This window comes from Rhamphochromis longiceps, linkage group LG2 (assembly GCF_057381845.1).
Source record: "Rhamphochromis longiceps isolate RC_006_pf linkage group LG2, R_longiceps_female_GT1.1, whole genome shotgun sequence".
Lineage (NCBI taxonomy): Eukaryota > Metazoa > Chordata > Actinopteri > Cichliformes > Cichlidae > Rhamphochromis > Rhamphochromis longiceps.
The window spans coordinates 19,803,581-19,821,163 of record NC_140558.1 but is presented as its reverse complement, the minus strand read 5'-3'; positions in this window follow the sequence as shown (position 1 = coordinate 19,821,163).

The following is a 17,583-nucleotide window of genomic DNA, read 5'->3' as shown; positions in this document are numbered from 1 at the left end:
TGTTACATGCATTTGAATGGGGAACTCGACCGAAACAAAGTACAAGTTTTCATTATGTGAATAACTTGGAAATCTTAGCTCAAACAGCTGCAAAACCTGTTTTCCCAGCACGGAGACCTTGAGTTCTATAAGATAAAGCCATAAACATGTGTATCCGAGTCTTCTATCAAAAGTTACAGCTATTTCTATGAAGTTGTACAAAAACGCTTTCTTTCGCCAAGACAGTGCGTTTCTCACTGTTACATGCATTTGAATGGGGAACTCGACCGAAACAAAGTATAAGTTTTCATTATGTGAATAACTTGGAAATCTTAGGTCAAACAGCTGCAAAACCTGTTTTCCCAGCACGGAGACCTTGAGTTCTATAATATAAGGCCATAAACATGTTTGTCTGAGTCTTCTATCAAAAGTTACAGCTATTTCTATGAAGTTGTACAAAAACGCTTTCTTTCGCCAAGACAGTGCGTTTCTCACTGTTACATGCATTTTGAATGGGGAACCCGACCGAAACAAAGTATAGGTTTTCATTATGTGAATAACTTGGAAATCTTAGCTCAAACAGCTGCAAAACCTGTTTTCCCAGCACGGAGACCTTGAGTTCTATAAGATAAAGCCATAAACATGTGTATCCGAGTCTTCTATCAAAAGTTACAGCTATTTATATGAAGTTGTACAAAAACGCTTTCTTTCGCCAAGACAGTGCGTTTCTCACTGTTACATGCATTTGAATGGGGAACTCGACCGAAACAAAGTATAGGTTTTCATTATGTGAATAACTTGGAAATCTTAGCTCAAACAGCTGCAAAACCTGTTTTCCCAGCACGGAGACCTTGAGTTCTATAAGATAAAGCCATAAACATGTGTATCCGAGTCTTCTATCAAAAGTTACAGCTATTTATATGAAGTTGTACAAAATAGCTTTCTTTCGCCAAGACAGTGCGTTTCTCACTGTTACATGCATTTTGAATGGGGAACTCGACCGAAACAAAGTATAAGTTTTCATTATGTGAATAACTTGGAAATCTTAGCTCAAACAGCTGCAAAACCTGTTTTCCCAGCACGGAGACCTTGAGTTCTATAAGATAAAGCCATAAACATGTGTATCCGAGTCTTCTATCAAAAGTTACAGCTATTTCTATGAAGTTGTACAAAAACGCTTTCTTTCGCCAAGACAGTGCGTTTCTCACTGTTACATGCATTTTGAATGGGGAACTCGACCGAAACAAAGTATAGGTTTTCATTATGTGAATAACTTGGAAATCTTAGCTCAAACAGCTGCAAAACCTGTTTTCCCAGCACGGAGACCTTGAGTTCTATAAGATAAAGCCATAAACATGTGTATCCGAGTCTTCTATCAAAAGTTACAGCTATTTATATGAAGTTGTACAAAAACGCTTTCTTTCGCCAAGACAGTGCGTTTCTCACTGTTACATGCATTTGAATGGGGAACTCGACCGAAACAAAGTATAAGTTTTCATTATGTGAATAACTTGGAAATCTTAGCTCAAACAGCTGCAAAACCTGTTTTCCCAGCACGGAGACCTTGAGTTCTATAATATAAGGCCATAAACATGTTTGTCTGAGTCTTCTATCAAAAGTTACAGCTATTTCTATGAAGTTGTACAAAAACGCTTTCTTTCGCCAAGACAGTGCGTTTCTCACTGTTACATGCATTTGAATGGGGAACTCGACCGAAACAAAGTATAGGTTTTCATTATGTGAATAACTTGGAAATCTTAGGTCAAACAGCTGCAAAACCTGTTTTCCCAGCACGGAGACCTTGAGTTCTATAAGATAAAGCCATAAACATGTGTATCCGAGTCTTCTATCAAAAGTTACAGCTATTTCTATGAAGTTGTACAAAAACGCTTTCTTTCGCCAAGACAGTGCGTTTCTCACTGTTACATGCATTTTGAATGGGGAACTCGACCGAAACAAAGTATAGGTTTTCATTATGTGAATAACTTGGAAATCTTAGCTCAAACAGCTGCAAAACCTGTTTTCCCAGCACGGAGACCTTGAGTTCTATAAGATAAAGCCATAAACATGTGTATCCGAGTCTTCTATCAAAAGTTACAGCTATTTATATGAAGTTGTACAAAAACGCTTTCTTTCGCCAAGACAGTGCGTTTCTCACTGTTACATGCATTTGAATGGGGAACTCGACCGAAACAAAGTATAGGTTTTCATTATGTGAATAACTTGGAAATCTTAGCTCAAACAGCTGCAAAACCTGTTTTCCCAGCACGGAGACCTTGAGTTCTATAAGATAAAGCCATAAACATGTGTATCCGAGTCTTCTATCAAAAGTTACAGCTATTTATATGAAGTTGTACAAAATAGCTTTCTTTCGCCAAGACAGTGCGTTTCTCACTGTTACATGCATTTTGAATGGGGAACTCGACCGAAACAAAGTATAAGTTTTCATTATGTGAATAACTTGGAAATCTTAGCTCAAACAGCTGCAAAACCTGTTTTCCCAGCACGGAGACCTTGAGTTCTATAAGATAAAGCCATAAACATGTGTATCCGAGTCTTCTATCAAAAGTTACAGCTATTTCTATGAAGTTGTACAAAAACGCTTTCTTTCGCCAAGACAGTGCGTTTCTCACTGTTACATGCATTTTGAATGGGGAACTCGACCGAAACAAAGTATAGGTTTTCATTATGTGAATAACTTGGAAATCTTAGCTCAAACAGCTGCAAAACCTGTTTTCCCAGCACGGAGACCTTGAGTTCTATAAGATAAAGCCATAAACATGTGTATCCGAGTCTTCTATCAAAAGTTACAGCTATTTATATGAAGTTGTACAAAAACGCTTTCTTTCGCCAAGACAGTGCGTTTCTCACTGTTACATGCATTTGAATGGGGAACTCGACCGAAACAAAGTATAGGTTTTCATTATGTGAATAACTTGGAAATCTTAGCTCAAACAGCTGCAAAACCTGTTTTCCCAGCACGGAGACCTTGAGTTCTATAAGATAAAGCCATAAACATGTGTATCCGAGTCTTCTATCAAAAGTTACAGCTATTTATATGAAGTTGTACAAAAACGCTTTCTTTCGCCAAGACAGTGCGTTTCTCACTGTTACATGCATTTGAATGGGGAACTCGACCGAAACAAAGTACAAGTTTTCATTATGTGAATAACTTGGAAATCTTAGCTCAAACAGCTGCAAAACCTGTTTTCCCAGCACGGAGACCTTGAGTTCTATAAGATAAAGCCATAAACATGTGTATCCGAGTCTTCTATCAAAAGTTACAGCTATTTCTATGAAGTTGTACAAAAACGCTTTCTTTCGCCAAGACAGTGCGTTTCTCACTGTTACATGCATTTGAATGGGGAACTCGACCGAAACAAAGTACAAGTTTTCATTATGTGAATAACTTGGAAATCTTAGCTCAAACAGCTGCAAAACCTGTTTTCCCAGCACGGAGACCTTGAGTTCTATAAGATAAAGCCATAAACATGTGTATCCGAGTCTTCTATCAAAAGTTACAGCTATTTCTATGAAGTTGTACAAAAACGCTTTCTTTCGCCAAGACAGTGCGTTTCTCACTGTTACATGCATTTGAATGGGGAACTCGACCGAAACAAAGTATAAGTTTTCATTATGTGAATAACTTGGAAATCTTAGCTCAAACAGCTGCAAAACCTGTTTTCCCAGCACGGAGACCTTGAGTTCTATAATATAAGGCCATAAACATGTTTGTCTGAGTCTTCTATCAAAAGTTACAGCTATTTCTATGAAGTTGTACAAAAACGCTTTCTTTCGCCAAGACAGTGCGTTTCTCACTGTTACATGCATTTGAATGGGGAACTCGACCGAAACAAAGTATAGGTTTTCATTATGTGAATAACTTGGAAATCTTAGGTCAAACAGCTGCAAAACCTGTTTTCCCAGCACGGAGACCTTGAGTTCTATAAGATAAAGCCATAAACATGTGTATCCGAGTCTTCTATCAAAAGTTACAGCTATTTCTATGAAGTTGTACAAAAACGCTTTCTTTCGCCAAGACAGTGCGTTTCTCACTGTTACATGCATTTTGAATGGGGAACTCGACCGAAACAAAGTATAGGTTTTCATTATGTGAATAACTTGGAAATCTTAGCTCAAACAGCTGCAAAACCTGTTTTCCCAGCACGGAGACCTTGAGTTCTATAAGATAAAGCCATAAACATGTGTATCCGAGTCTTCTATCAAAAGTTACAGCTATTTATATGAAGTTGTACAAAAACGCTTTCTTTCGCCAAGACAGTGCGTTTCTCACTGTTACATGCATTTGAATGGGGAACTCGACCGAAACAAAGTACAAGTTTTCATTATGTGAATAACTTGGAAATCTTAGCTCAAACAGCTGCAAAACCTGTTTTCCCAGCACGGAGACCTTGAGTTCTATAAGATAAAGCCATAAACATGTGTATCCGAGTCTTCTATCAAAAGTTACAGCTATTTCTATGAAGTTGTACAAAAACGCTTTCTTTCGCCAAGACAGTGCGTTTCTCACTGTTACATGCATTTGAATGGGGAACTCGACCGAAACAAAGTACAAGTTTTCATTATGTGAATAACTTGGAAATCTTAGGTCAAACAGCTGCAAAACCTGTTTTCCCAGCACGGAGACCTTGAGTTCTATAAGATAAAGCCATAAACATGTGTATCCGAGTCTTCTATCAAAAGTTACAGCTATTTCTATGAAGTTGTACAAAAACGCTTTCTTTCGCCAAGACAGTGCGTTTCTCACTGTTACATGCATTTGAATGGGGAACTCGACCGAAACAAAGTATAAGTTTTCATTATGTGAATAACTTGGAAATCTTAGCTCAAACAGCTGCAAAACCTGTTTTCCCAGCACGGAGACCTTGAGTTCTATAATATAAGGCCATAAACATGTTTGTCTGAGTCTTCTATCAAAAGTTACAGCTATTTCTATGAAGTTGTACAAAAACGCTTTCTTTCGCCAAGACAGTGCGTTTCTCACTGTTACATGCATTTTGAATGGGGAACCCGACCGAAACAAAGTATAGGTTTTCATTATGTGAATAACTTGGAAATCTTAGCTCAAACAGCTGCAAAACCTGTTTTCCCAGCACGGAGACCTTGAGTTCTATAAGATAAAGCCATAAACGTGTATCCGAGTCTTCTATCAAAAGTTACAGCTATTTATATGAAGTTGTACAAAAACGCTTTCTTTCGCCAAGACAGTGCGTTTCTCACTGTTACATGCATTTGAATGGGGAACTCGACCGAAACAAAGTATAGGTTTTCATTATGTGAATAACTTGGAAATCTTAGCTCAAACAGCTGCAAAACCTGTTTTCCCAGCACGGAGACCTTGAGTTCTATAAGATAAAGCCATAAACATGTGTATCCGAGTCTTCTATCAAAAGTTACAGCTATTTATATGAAGTTGTACAAAATAGCTTTCTTTCGCCAAGACAGTGCGTTTCTCACTGTTACATGCATTTTGAATGGGGAACTCGACCGAAACAAAGTATAAGTTTTCATTATGTGAATAACTTGGAAATCTTAGCTCAAACAGCTGCAAAACCTGTTTTCCCAGCACGGAGACCTTGAGTTCTATAAGATAAAGCCATAAACATGTGTATCCGAGTCTTCTATCAAAAGTTACAGCTATTTCTATGAAGTTGTACAAAAACGCTTTCTTTCGCCAAGACAGTGCGTTTCTCACTGTTACATGCATTTTGAATGGGGAACTCGACCGAAACAAAGTATAGGTTTTCATTATGTGAATAACTTGGAAATCTTAGCTCAAACAGCTGCAAAACCTGTTTTCCCAGCACGGAGACCTTGAGTTCTATAAGATAAAGCCATAAACATGTGTATCCGAGTCTTCTATCAAAAGTTACAGCTATTTATATGAAGTTGTACAAAAACGCTTTCTTTCGCCAAGACAGTGCGTTTCTCACTGTTACATGCATTTGAATGGGGAACTCGACCGAAACAAAGTACAAGTTTTCATTATGTGAATAACTTGGAAATCTTAGCTCAAACAGCTGCAAAACCTGTTTTCCCAGCACGGAGACCTTGAGTTCTATAAGATAAAGCCATAAACATGTGTATCCGAGTCTTCTATCAAAAGTTACAGCTATTTCTATGAAGTTGTACAAAAACGCTTTCTTTCGCCAAGACAGTGCGTTTCTCACTGTTACATGCATTTGAATGGGGAACTCGACCGAAACAAAGTACAAGTTTTCATTATGTGAATAACTTGGAAATCTTAGCTCAAACAGCTGCAAAACCTGTTTTCCCAGCACGGAGACCTTGAGTTCTATAAGATAAAGCCATAAACATGTGTATCCGAGTCTTCTATCAAAAGTTACAGCTATTTCTATGAAGTTGTACAAAAACGCTTTCTTTCGCCAAGACAGTGCGTTTCTCACTGTTACATGCATTTGAATGGGGAACTCGACCGAAACAAAGTATAAGTTTTCATTATGTGAATAACTTGGAAATCTTAGCTCAAACAGCTGCAAAACCTGTTTTCCCAGCACGGAGACCTTGAGTTCTATAATATAAGGCCATAAACATGTTTGTCTGAGTCTTCTATCAAAAGTTACAGCTATTTCTATGAAGTTGTACAAAAACGCTTTCTTTCGCCAAGACAGTGCGTTTCTCACTGTTACATGCATTTGAATGGGGAACTCGACCGAAACAAAGTATAGGTTTTCATTATGTGAATAACTTGGAAATCTTAGGTCAAACAGCTGCAAAACCTGTTTTCCCAGCACGGAGACCTTGAGTTCTATAAGATAAAGCCATAAACATGTGTATCCGAGTCTTCTATCAAAAGTTACAGCTATTTCTATGAAGTTGTACAAAAACGCTTTCTTTCGCCAAGACAGTGCGTTTCTCACTGTTACATGCATTTTGAATGGGGAACTCGACCGAAACAAAGTATAGGTTTTCATTATGTGAATAACTTGGAAATCTTAGCTCAAACAGCTGCAAAACCTGTTTTCCCAGCACGGAGACCTTGAGTTCTATAAGATAAAGCCATAAACATGTGTATCCGAGTCTTCTATCAAAAGTTACAGCTATTTATATGAAGTTGTACAAAAACGCTTTCTTTCGCCAAGACAGTGCGTTTCTCACTGTTACATGCATTTTGAATGGGGAACTCGACCGAAACAAAGTATAGGTTTTCATTATGTGAATAACTTGGAAATCTTAGCTCAAACAGCTGCAAAACCTGTTTTCCCAGCACGGAGACCTTGAGTTCTATAAGATAAAGCCATAAACATGTGTATCCGAGTCTTCTATCAAAAGTTACAGCTATTTCTATGAAGTTGTACAAAAACGCTTTCTTTCGCCAAGACAGTGCGTTTCTCACTGTTACATGCATTTTGAATGGGGAACTCGACCGAAACAAAGTATAGGTTTTCATTATGTGAATAACTTGGAAATCTTAGCTCAAACAGCTGCAAAACCTGTTTTCCCAGCACGGAGACCTTGAGTTCTATAAGATAAAGCCATAAACATGTGTATCCGAGTCTTCTATCAAAAGTTACAGCTATTTATATGAAGTTGTACAAAAACGCTTTCTTTCGCCAAGACAGTGCGTTTCTCACTGTTACATGCATTTGAATGGGGAACTCGACCGAAACAAAGTACAAGTTTTCATTATGTGAATAACTTGGAAATCTTAGCTCAAACAGCTGCAAAACCTGTTTTCCCAGCACGGAGACCTTGAGTTCTATAAGATAAAGCCATAAACATGTGTATCCGAGTCTTCTATCAAAAGTTACAGCTATTTCTATGAAGTTGTACAAAAACGCTTTCTTTCGCCAAGACAGTGCGTTTCTCACTGTTACATGCATTTGAATGGGGAACTCGACCGAAACAAAGTACAAGTTTTCATTATGTGAATAACTTGGAAATCTTAGCTCAAACAGCTGCAAAACCTGTTTTCCCAGCACGGAGACCTTGAGTTCTATAAGATAAAGCCATAAACATGTGTATCCGAGTCTTCTATCAAAAGTTACAGCTATTTCTATGAAGTTGTACAAAAACGCTTTCTTTCGCCAAGACAGTGCGTTTCTCACTGTTACATGCATTTGAATGGGGAACTCGACCGAAACAAAGTATAAGTTTTCATTATGTGAATAACTTGGAAATCTTAGGTCAAACAGCTGCAAAACCTGTTTTCCCAGCACGGAGACCTTGAGTTCTATAATATAAGGCCATAAACATGTTTGTCTGAGTCTTCTATCAAAAGTTACAGCTATTTCTATGAAGTTGTACAAAAACGCTTTCTTTCGCCAAGACAGTGCGTTTCTCACTGTTACATGCATTTGAATGGGGAACTCGACCGAAACAAAGTACAAGTTTTCATTATGTGAATAACTTGGAAATCTTAGCTCAAACAGCTGCAAAACCTGTTTTCCCAGCACGGAGACCTTGAGTTCTATAAGATAAAGCCATAAACATGTGTATCCGAGTCTTCTATCAAAAGTTACAGCTATTTCTATGAAGTTGTACAAAAACGCTTTCTTTCGCCAAGACAGTGCGTTTCTCACTGTTACATGCATTTGAATGGGGAACTCGACCGAAACAAAGTATAAGTTTTCATTATGTGAATAACTTGGAAATCTTAGCTCAAACAGCTGCAAAACCTGTTTTCCCAGCACGGAGACCTTGAGTTCTATAATATAAGGCCATAAACATGTTTGTCTGAGTCTTCTATCAAAAGTTACAGCTATTTCTATGAAGTTGTACAAAAACGCTTTCTTTCGCCAAGACAGTGCGTTTCTCACTGTTACATGCATTTGAATGGGGAACTCGACCGAAACAAAGTATAGGTTTTCATTATGTGAATAACTTGGAAATCTTAGGTCAAACAGCTGCAAAACCTGTTTTCCCAGCACGGAGACCTTGAGTTCTATAAGATAAAGCCATAAACATGTGTATCCGAGTCTTCTATCAAAAGTTACAGCTATTTCTATGAAGTTGTACAAAAACGCTTTCTTTCGCCAAGACAGTGCGTTTCTCACTGTTACATGCATTTTGAATGGGGAACTCGACCGAAACAAAGTATAGGTTTTCATTATGTGAATAACTTGGAAATCTTAGCTCAAACAGCTGCAAAACCTGTTTTCCCAGCACGGAGACCTTGAGTTCTATAAGATAAAGCCATAAACATGTGTATCCGAGTCTTCTATCAAAAGTTACAGCTATTTATATGAAGTTGTACAAAAACGCTTTCTTTCGCCAAGACAGTGCGTTTCTCACTGTTACATGCATTTTGAATGGGGAACTCGACCGAAACAAAGTATAGGTTTTCATTATGTGAATAACTTGGAAATCTTAGCTCAAACAGCTGCAAAACCTGTTTTCCCAGCACGGAGACCTTGAGTTCTATAAGATAAAGCCATAAACATGTGTATCCGAGTCTTCTATCAAAAGTTACAGCTATTTCTATGAAGTTGTACAAAAACGCTTTCTTTCGCCAAGACAGTGCGTTTCTCACTGTTACATGCATTTTGAATGGGGAACTCGACCGAAACAAAGTATAGGTTTTCATTATGTGAATAACTTGGAAATCTTAGCTCAAACAGCTGCAAAACCTGTTTTCCCAGCACGGAGACCTTGAGTTCTATAAGATAAAGCCATAAACATGTGTATCCGAGTCTTCTATCAAAAGTTACAGCTATTTATATGAAGTTGTACAAAAACGCTTTCTTTCGCCAAGACAGTGCGTTTCTCACTGTTACATGCATTTGAATGGGGAACTTGACCGAAACAAAGTACAAGTTTTCATTATGTGAATAACTTGGAAATCTTAGCTCAAACAGCTGCAAAACCTGTTTTCCCAGCACGGAGACCTTGAGTTCTATAAGATAAAGCCATAAACATGTGTATCCGAGTCTTCTATCAAAAGTTACAGCTATTTCTATGAAGTTGTACAAAAACGCTTTCTTTCGCCAAGACAGTGCGTTTCTCACTGTTACATGCATTTGAATGGGGAACTCGACCGAAACAAAGTACAAGTTTTCATTATGTGAATAACTTGGAAATCTTAGCTCAAACAGCTGCAAAACCTGTTTTCCCAGCACGGAGACCTTGAGTTCTATAAGATAAAGCCATAAACATGTGTATCCGAGTCTTCTATCAAAAGTTACAGCTATTTCTATGAAGTTGTACAAAAACGCTTTCTTTCGCCAAGACAGTGCGTTTCTCACTGTTACATGCATTTGAATGGGGAACTCGACCGAAACAAAGTATAAGTTTTCATTATGTGAATAACTTGGAAATCTTAGGTCAAACAGCTGCAAAACCTGTTTTCCCAGCACGGAGACCTTGAGTTCTATAATATAAGGCCATAAACATGTTTGTCTGAGTCTTCTATCAAAAGTTACAGCTATTTCTATGAAGTTGTACAAAAACGCTTTCTTTCGCCAAGACAGTGCGTTTCTCACTGTTACATGCATTTTGAATGGGGAACCCGACCGAAACAAAGTATAGGTTTTCATTATGTGAATAACTTGGAAATCTTAGCTCAAACAGCTGCAAAACCTGTTTTCCCAGCACGGAGACCTTGAGTTCTATAAGATAAAGCCATAAACATGTGTATCCGAGTCTTCTATCAAAAGTTACAGCTATTTATATGAAGTTGTACAAAAACGCTTTCTTTCGCCAAGACAGTGCGTTTCTCACTGTTACATGCATTTGAATGGGGAACTCGACCGAAACAAAGTATAGGTTTTCATTATGTGAATAACTTGGAAATCTTAGCTCAAACAGCTGCAAAACCTGTTTTCCCAGCACGGAGACCTTGAGTTCTATAAGATAAAGCCATAAACATGTGTATCCGAGTCTTCTATCAAAAGTTACAGCTATTTATATGAAGTTGTACAAAATAGCTTTCTTTCGCCAAGACAGTGCGTTTCTCACTGTTACATGCATTTTGAATGGGGAACTCGACCGAAACAAAGTATAAGTTTTCATTATGTGAATAACTTGGAAATCTTAGCTCAAACAGCTGCAAAACCTGTTTTCCCAGCACGGAGACCTTGAGTTCTATAAGATAAAGCCATAAACATGTGTATCCGAGTCTTCTATCAAAAGTTACAGCTATTTCTATGAAGTTGTACAAAAACGCTTTCTTTCGCCAAGACAGTGCGTTTCTCACTGTTACATGCATTTTGAATGGGGAACTCGACCGAAACAAAGTATAGGTTTTCATTATGTGAATAACTTGGAAATCTTAGCTCAAACAGCTGCAAAACCTGTTTTCCCAGCACGGAGACCTTGAGTTCTATAAGATAAAGCCATAAACATGTGTATCCGAGTCTTCTATCAAAAGTTACAGCTATTTATATGAAGTTGTACAAAAACGCTTTCTTTCGCCAAGACAGTGCGTTTCTCACTGTTACATGCATTTGAATGGGGAACTCGACCGAAACAAAGTATAGGTTTTCATTATGTGAATAACTTGGAAATCTTAGCTCAAACAGCTGCAAAACCTGTTTTCCCAGCACGGAGACCTTGAGTTCTATAAGATAAAGCCATAAACATGTGTATCCGAGTCTTCTATCAAAAGTTACAGCTATTTATATGAAGTTGTACAAAAACGCTTTCTTTCGCCAAGACAGTGCGTTTCTCACTGTTACATGCATTTGAATGGGGAACTCGACCGAAACAAAGTACAAGTTTTCATTATGTGAATAACTTGGAAATCTTAGCTCAAACAGCTGCAAAACCTGTTTTCCCAACACGGAGACCTTGAGTTCTATAAGATAAAGCCATAAACATGTGTATCCGAGTCTTCTATCAAAAGTTACAGCTATTTCTATGAAGTTGTACAAAAACGCTTTCTTTCGCCAAGACAGTGCGTTTCTCACTGTTACATGCATTTGAATGGGGAACTCGACCGAAACAAAGTATAAGTTTTCATTATGTGAATAACTTGGAAATCTTAGCTCAAACAGCTGCAAAACCTGTTTTCCCAGCACGGAGACCTTGAGTTCTATAATATAAGGCCATAAACATGTTTGTCTGAGTCTTCTATCAAAAGTTACAGCTATTTCTATGAAGTTGTACAAAAACGCTTTCTTTCGCCAAGACAGTGCGTTTCTCACTGTTACATGCATTTGAATGGGGAACTCGACCGAAACAAAGTATAGGTTTTCATTATGTGAATAACTTGGAAATCTTAGGTCAAACAGCTGCAAAACCTGTTTTCCCAGCACGGAGACCTTGAGTTCTATAAGATAAAGCCATAAACATGTGTATCCGAGTCTTCTATCAAAAGTTACAGCTATTTCTATGAAGTTGTACAAAAACGCTTTCTTTCGCCAAGACAGTGCGTTTCTCACTGTTACATGCATTTTGAATGGGGAACTCGACCGAAACAAAGTATAGGTTTTCATTATGTGAATAACTTGGAAATCTTAGCTCAAACAGCTGCAAAACCTGTTTTCCCAGCACGGAGACCTTGAGTTCTATAAGATAAAGCCATAAACATGTGTATCCGAGTCTTCTATCAAAAGTTACAGCTATTTATATGAAGTTGTACAAAAACGCTTTCTTTCGCCAAGACAGTGCGTTTCTCACTGTTACATGCATTTTGAATGGGGAACTCGACCGAAACAAAGTATAGGTTTTCATTATGTGAATAACTTGGAAATCTTAGCTCAAACAGCTGCAAAACCTGTTTTCCCAGCACGGAGACCTTGAGTTCTATAAGATAAAGCCATAAACATGTGTATCCGAGTCTTCTATCAAAAGTTACAGCTATTTATATGAAGTTGTACAAAAACGCTTTCTTTCGCCAAGACAGTGCGTTTCTCACTGTTACATGCATTTGAATGGGGAACTCGACCGAAACAAAGTACAAGTTTTCATTATGTGAATAACTTGGAAATCTTAGCTCAAACAGCTGCAAAACCTGTTTTCCCAGCACGGAGACCTTGAGTTCTATAAGATAAAGCCATAAACATGTGTATCCGAGTCTTCTATCAAAAGTTACAGCTATTTCTATGAAGTTGTACAAAAACGCTTTCTTTCGCCAAGACAGTGCGTTTCTCACTGTTACATGCATTTGAATGGGGAACTCGACCGAAACAAAGTACAAGTTTTCATTATGTGAATAACTTGGAAATCTTAGCTCAAACAGCTGCAAAACCTGTTTTCCCAACACGGAGACCTTGAGTTCTATAAGATAAAGCCATAAACATGTGTATCCGAGTCTTCTATCAAAAGTTACAGCTATTTCTATGAAGTTGTACAAAAACGCTTTCTTTCGCCAAGACAGTGCGTTTCTCACTGTTACATGCATTTGAATGGGGAACTCGACCGAAACAAAGTATAAGTTTTCATTATGTGAATAACTTGGAAATCTTAGCTCAAACAGCTGCAAAACCTGTTTTCCCAGCACGGAGACCTTGAGTTCTATAATATAAGGCCATAAACATGTTTGTCTGAGTCTTCTATCAAAAGTTACAGCTATTTCTATGAAGTTGTACAAAAACGCTTTCTTTCGCCAAGACAGTGCGTTTCTCACTGTTACATGCATTTGAATGGGGAACTCGACCGAAACAAAGTATAGGTTTTCATTATGTGAATAACTTGGAAATCTTAGGTCAAACAGCTGCAAAACCTGTTTTCCCAGCACGGAGACCTTGAGTTCTATAAGATAAAGCCATAAACATGTGTATCCGAGTCTTCTATCAAAAGTTACAGCTATTTCTATGAAGTTGTACAAAAACGCTTTCTTTCGCCAAGACAGTGCGTTTCTCACTGTTACATGCATTTTGAATGGGGAACTCGACCGAAACAAAGTATAGGTTTTCATTATGTGAATAACTTGGAAATCTTAGCTCAAACAGCTGCAAAACCTGTTTTCCCAGCACGGAGACCTTGAGTTCTATAAGATAAAGCCATAAACATGTGTATCCGAGTCTTCTATCAAAAGTTACAGCTATTTATATGAAGTTGTACAAAAACGCTTTCTTTCGCCAAGACAGTGCGTTTCTCACTGTTACATGCATTTTGAATGGGGAACTCGACCGAAACAAAGTATAGGTTTTCATTATGTGAATAACTTGGAAATCTTAGCTCAAACAGCTGCAAAACCTGTTTTCCCAGCACGGAGACCTTGAGTTCTATAAGATAAAGCCATAAACATGTGTATCCGAGTCTTCTATCAAAAGTTACAGCTATTTATATGAAGTTGTACAAAAACGCTTTCTTTCGCCAAGACAGTGCGTTTCTCACTGTTACATGCATTTGAATGGGGAACTCGACCGAAACAAAGTATAGGTTTTCATTATGTGAATAACTTGGAAATCTTAGCTCAAACAGCTGCAAAACCTTTTTGCCCAGCACGGAGACCTTGAGTTCTATAAGATAAAGCCATAAACATGTGTATCCGAGTCTTCTATCAAAAGTTACAGCTATTTCTATGAAGTTGTACAAAAACGCTTTCTTTCGCCAAGACAGTGCGTTTCTCACTGTTACATGCATTTGAATGGGGAACTCGACCGAAACAAAGTACAAGTTTTCATTATGTGAATAACTTGGAAATCTTAGCTCAAACAGCTGCAAAACCTGTTTTCCCAGCACGGAGACCTTGAGTTCTATAAGATAAAGCCATAAACATGTGTATCCGAGTCTTCTATCAAAAGTTACAGCTATTTCTATGAAGTTGTACAAAAACGCTTTCTTTCGCCAAGACAGTGCGTTTCTCACTGTTACATGCATTTGAATGGGGAACTCGACCGAAACAAAGTATAAGTTTTCATTATGTGAATAACTTGGAAATCTTAGCTCAAACAGCTGCAAAACCTGTTTTCCCAGCACGGAGACCTTGAGTTCTATAATATAAGGCCATAAACATGTTTGTCTGAGTCTTCTATCAAAATTTACAGCTATTTCTATGAAGTTGTACAAAAACGCTTTCTTTCGCCAAGACAGTGCGTTTCTCACTGTTACATGCATTTTGAATGGGGAACCCGACCGAAACAAAGTATAGGTTTTCATTATGTGAATAACTTGGAAATCTTAGCTCAAACAGCTGCAAAACCTGTTTTCCCAGCACGGAGACCTTGAGTTCTATAAGATAAAGCCATAAACATGTGTATCCGAGTCTTCTATCAAAAGTTACAGCTATTTCTATGAAGTTGTACAAAAACGCTTTCTTTCGCCAAGACAGTGCGTTTCTCACTGTTACATGCATTTGAATGGGGAACTCGACCGAAACAAAGTATAGGTTTTCATTATGTGAATAACTTGGAAATCTTAGCTCAAACAGCTGCAAAACCTGTTTTCCCAGCACGGAGACCTTGAGTTCTATAAGATAAAGCCATAAACATGTGTATCCGAGTCTTCTATCAAAAGTTACAGCTATTTCTATGAAGTTGTACAAAAACGCTTTCTTTCGCCAAGACAGTGCGTTTCTCACTGTTACATGCATTTTGAATGGGGAACTCGACCGAAACAAAGTATAGGTTTTCATTATGTGAATAACTTGGAAATCTTAGCTCAAACAGCTGCAAAACCTGTTTTCCCAGCACGGAGACCTTGAGTTCTATAAGATAAAGCCATAAACATGTGTATCCGAGTCTTCTATCAAAAGTTACAGCTATTTCTATGAAGTTGTACAAAAACGCTTTCTTTCGCCAAGACAGTGCGTTTCTCACTGTTACATGCATTTGAATGGGGAACTCGACCGAAACAAAGTATAAGTTTTCATTATGTGAATAACTTGGAAATCTTAGCTCAAACAGCTGCAAAACCTGTTTTCCCAGCACGGAGACCTTGAGTTCTATAAGATAAAGCCATAAACATGTGTATCCGAGTCTTCTATCAAAAGTTACAGCTATTTCTATGAAGTTGTACAAAAACGCTTTCTTTCGCCAAGACAGTGCGTTTCTCACTGTTACATGCATTTTGAATGGGGAACTCGACCGAAACAAAGTATAGGTTTTCATTATGTGAATAACTTGGAAATCTTAGCTCAAACAGCTGCAAAACCTGTTTTCCCAGCACGGAGACCTTGAGTTCTATAAGATAAAGCCATAAACATGTGTATCCGAGTCTTCTATCAAAAGTTACAGCTATTTATATGAAGTTGTACAAAAACGCTTTCTTTCGCCAAGACAGTGCGTTTCTCACTGTTACATGCATTTGAATGGGGAACTCGACCGAAACAAAGTACAAGTTTTCATTATGTGAATAACTTGGAAATCTTAGCTCAAACAGCTGCAAAACCTGTTTTCCCAGCACGGAGACCTTGAGTTCTATAAGATAAAGCCATAAACATGTGTATCCGAGTCTTCTATCAAAAGTTACAGCTATTTCTATGAAGTTGTACAAAAACGCTTTCTTTCGCCAAGACAGTGCGTTTCTCACTGTTACATGCATTTGAATGGGGAACTCGACCGAAACAAAGTACAAGTTTTCATTATGTGAATAACTTGGAAATCTTAGCTCAAACAGCTGCAAAACCTGTTTTCCCAGCACGGAGACCTTGAGTTCTATAAGATAAAGCCATAAACATGTGTATCCGAGTCTTCTATCAAAAGTTACAGCTATTTCTATGAAGTTGTACAAAAACGCTTTCTTTCGCCAAGACAGTGCGTTTCTCACTGTTACATGCATTTGAATGGGGAACTCGACCGAAACAAAGTATAAGTTTTCATTATGTGAATAACTTGGAAATCTTAGGTCAAACAGCTGCAAAACCTGTTTTCCCAGCACGGAGACCTTGAGTTCTATAATATAAGGCCATAAACATGTTTGTCTGAGTCTTCTATCAAAAGTTACAGCTATTTCTATGAAGTTGTACAAAAACGCTTTCTTTCGCCAAGACAGTGCGTTTCTCACTGTTACATGCATTTTGAATGGGGAACTCGACCGAAACAAAGTATAGGTTTTCATTATGTGAATAACTTGGAAATCTTAGCTCAAACAGCTGCAAAACCTGTTTTCCCAGCACGGAGACCTTGAGTTCTATAAGATAAAGCCATAAACATGTGTATCCGAGTCTTCTATCAAAAGTTACAGCTATTTATATGAAGTTGTACAAAAACGCTTTCTTTCGCCAAGACAGTGCGTTTCTCACTGTTACATGCATTTGAATGGGGAACTCGACCGAAACAAAGTATAGGTTTTCATTATGTGAATAACTTGGAAATCTTAGCTCAAACAGCTGCAAAACCTGTTTTCCCAGCACGGAGACCTTGAGTTCTATAAGATAAAGCCATAAACATGTGTATCCGAGTCTTCTATCAAAAGTTACAGCTATTTATATGAAGTTGTACAAAAACGCTTTCTTTCGCCAAGACAGTGCGTTTCTCACTGTTACATGCATTTGAATGGGGAACTCGACCGAAACAAAGTATAGGTTTTCATTATGTGAATAACTTGGAAATCTTAGCTCAAACAGCTGCAAAACCTGTTTTCCCAGCACGGAGACCTTGAGTTCTATAAGATAAAGCCATAAACATGTGTATCCGAGTCTTCTATCAAAAGTTACAGCTATTTATATGAAGTTGTACAAAATAGCTTTCTTTCGCCAAGACAGTGCGTTTCTCACTGTTACATGCATTTTGAATG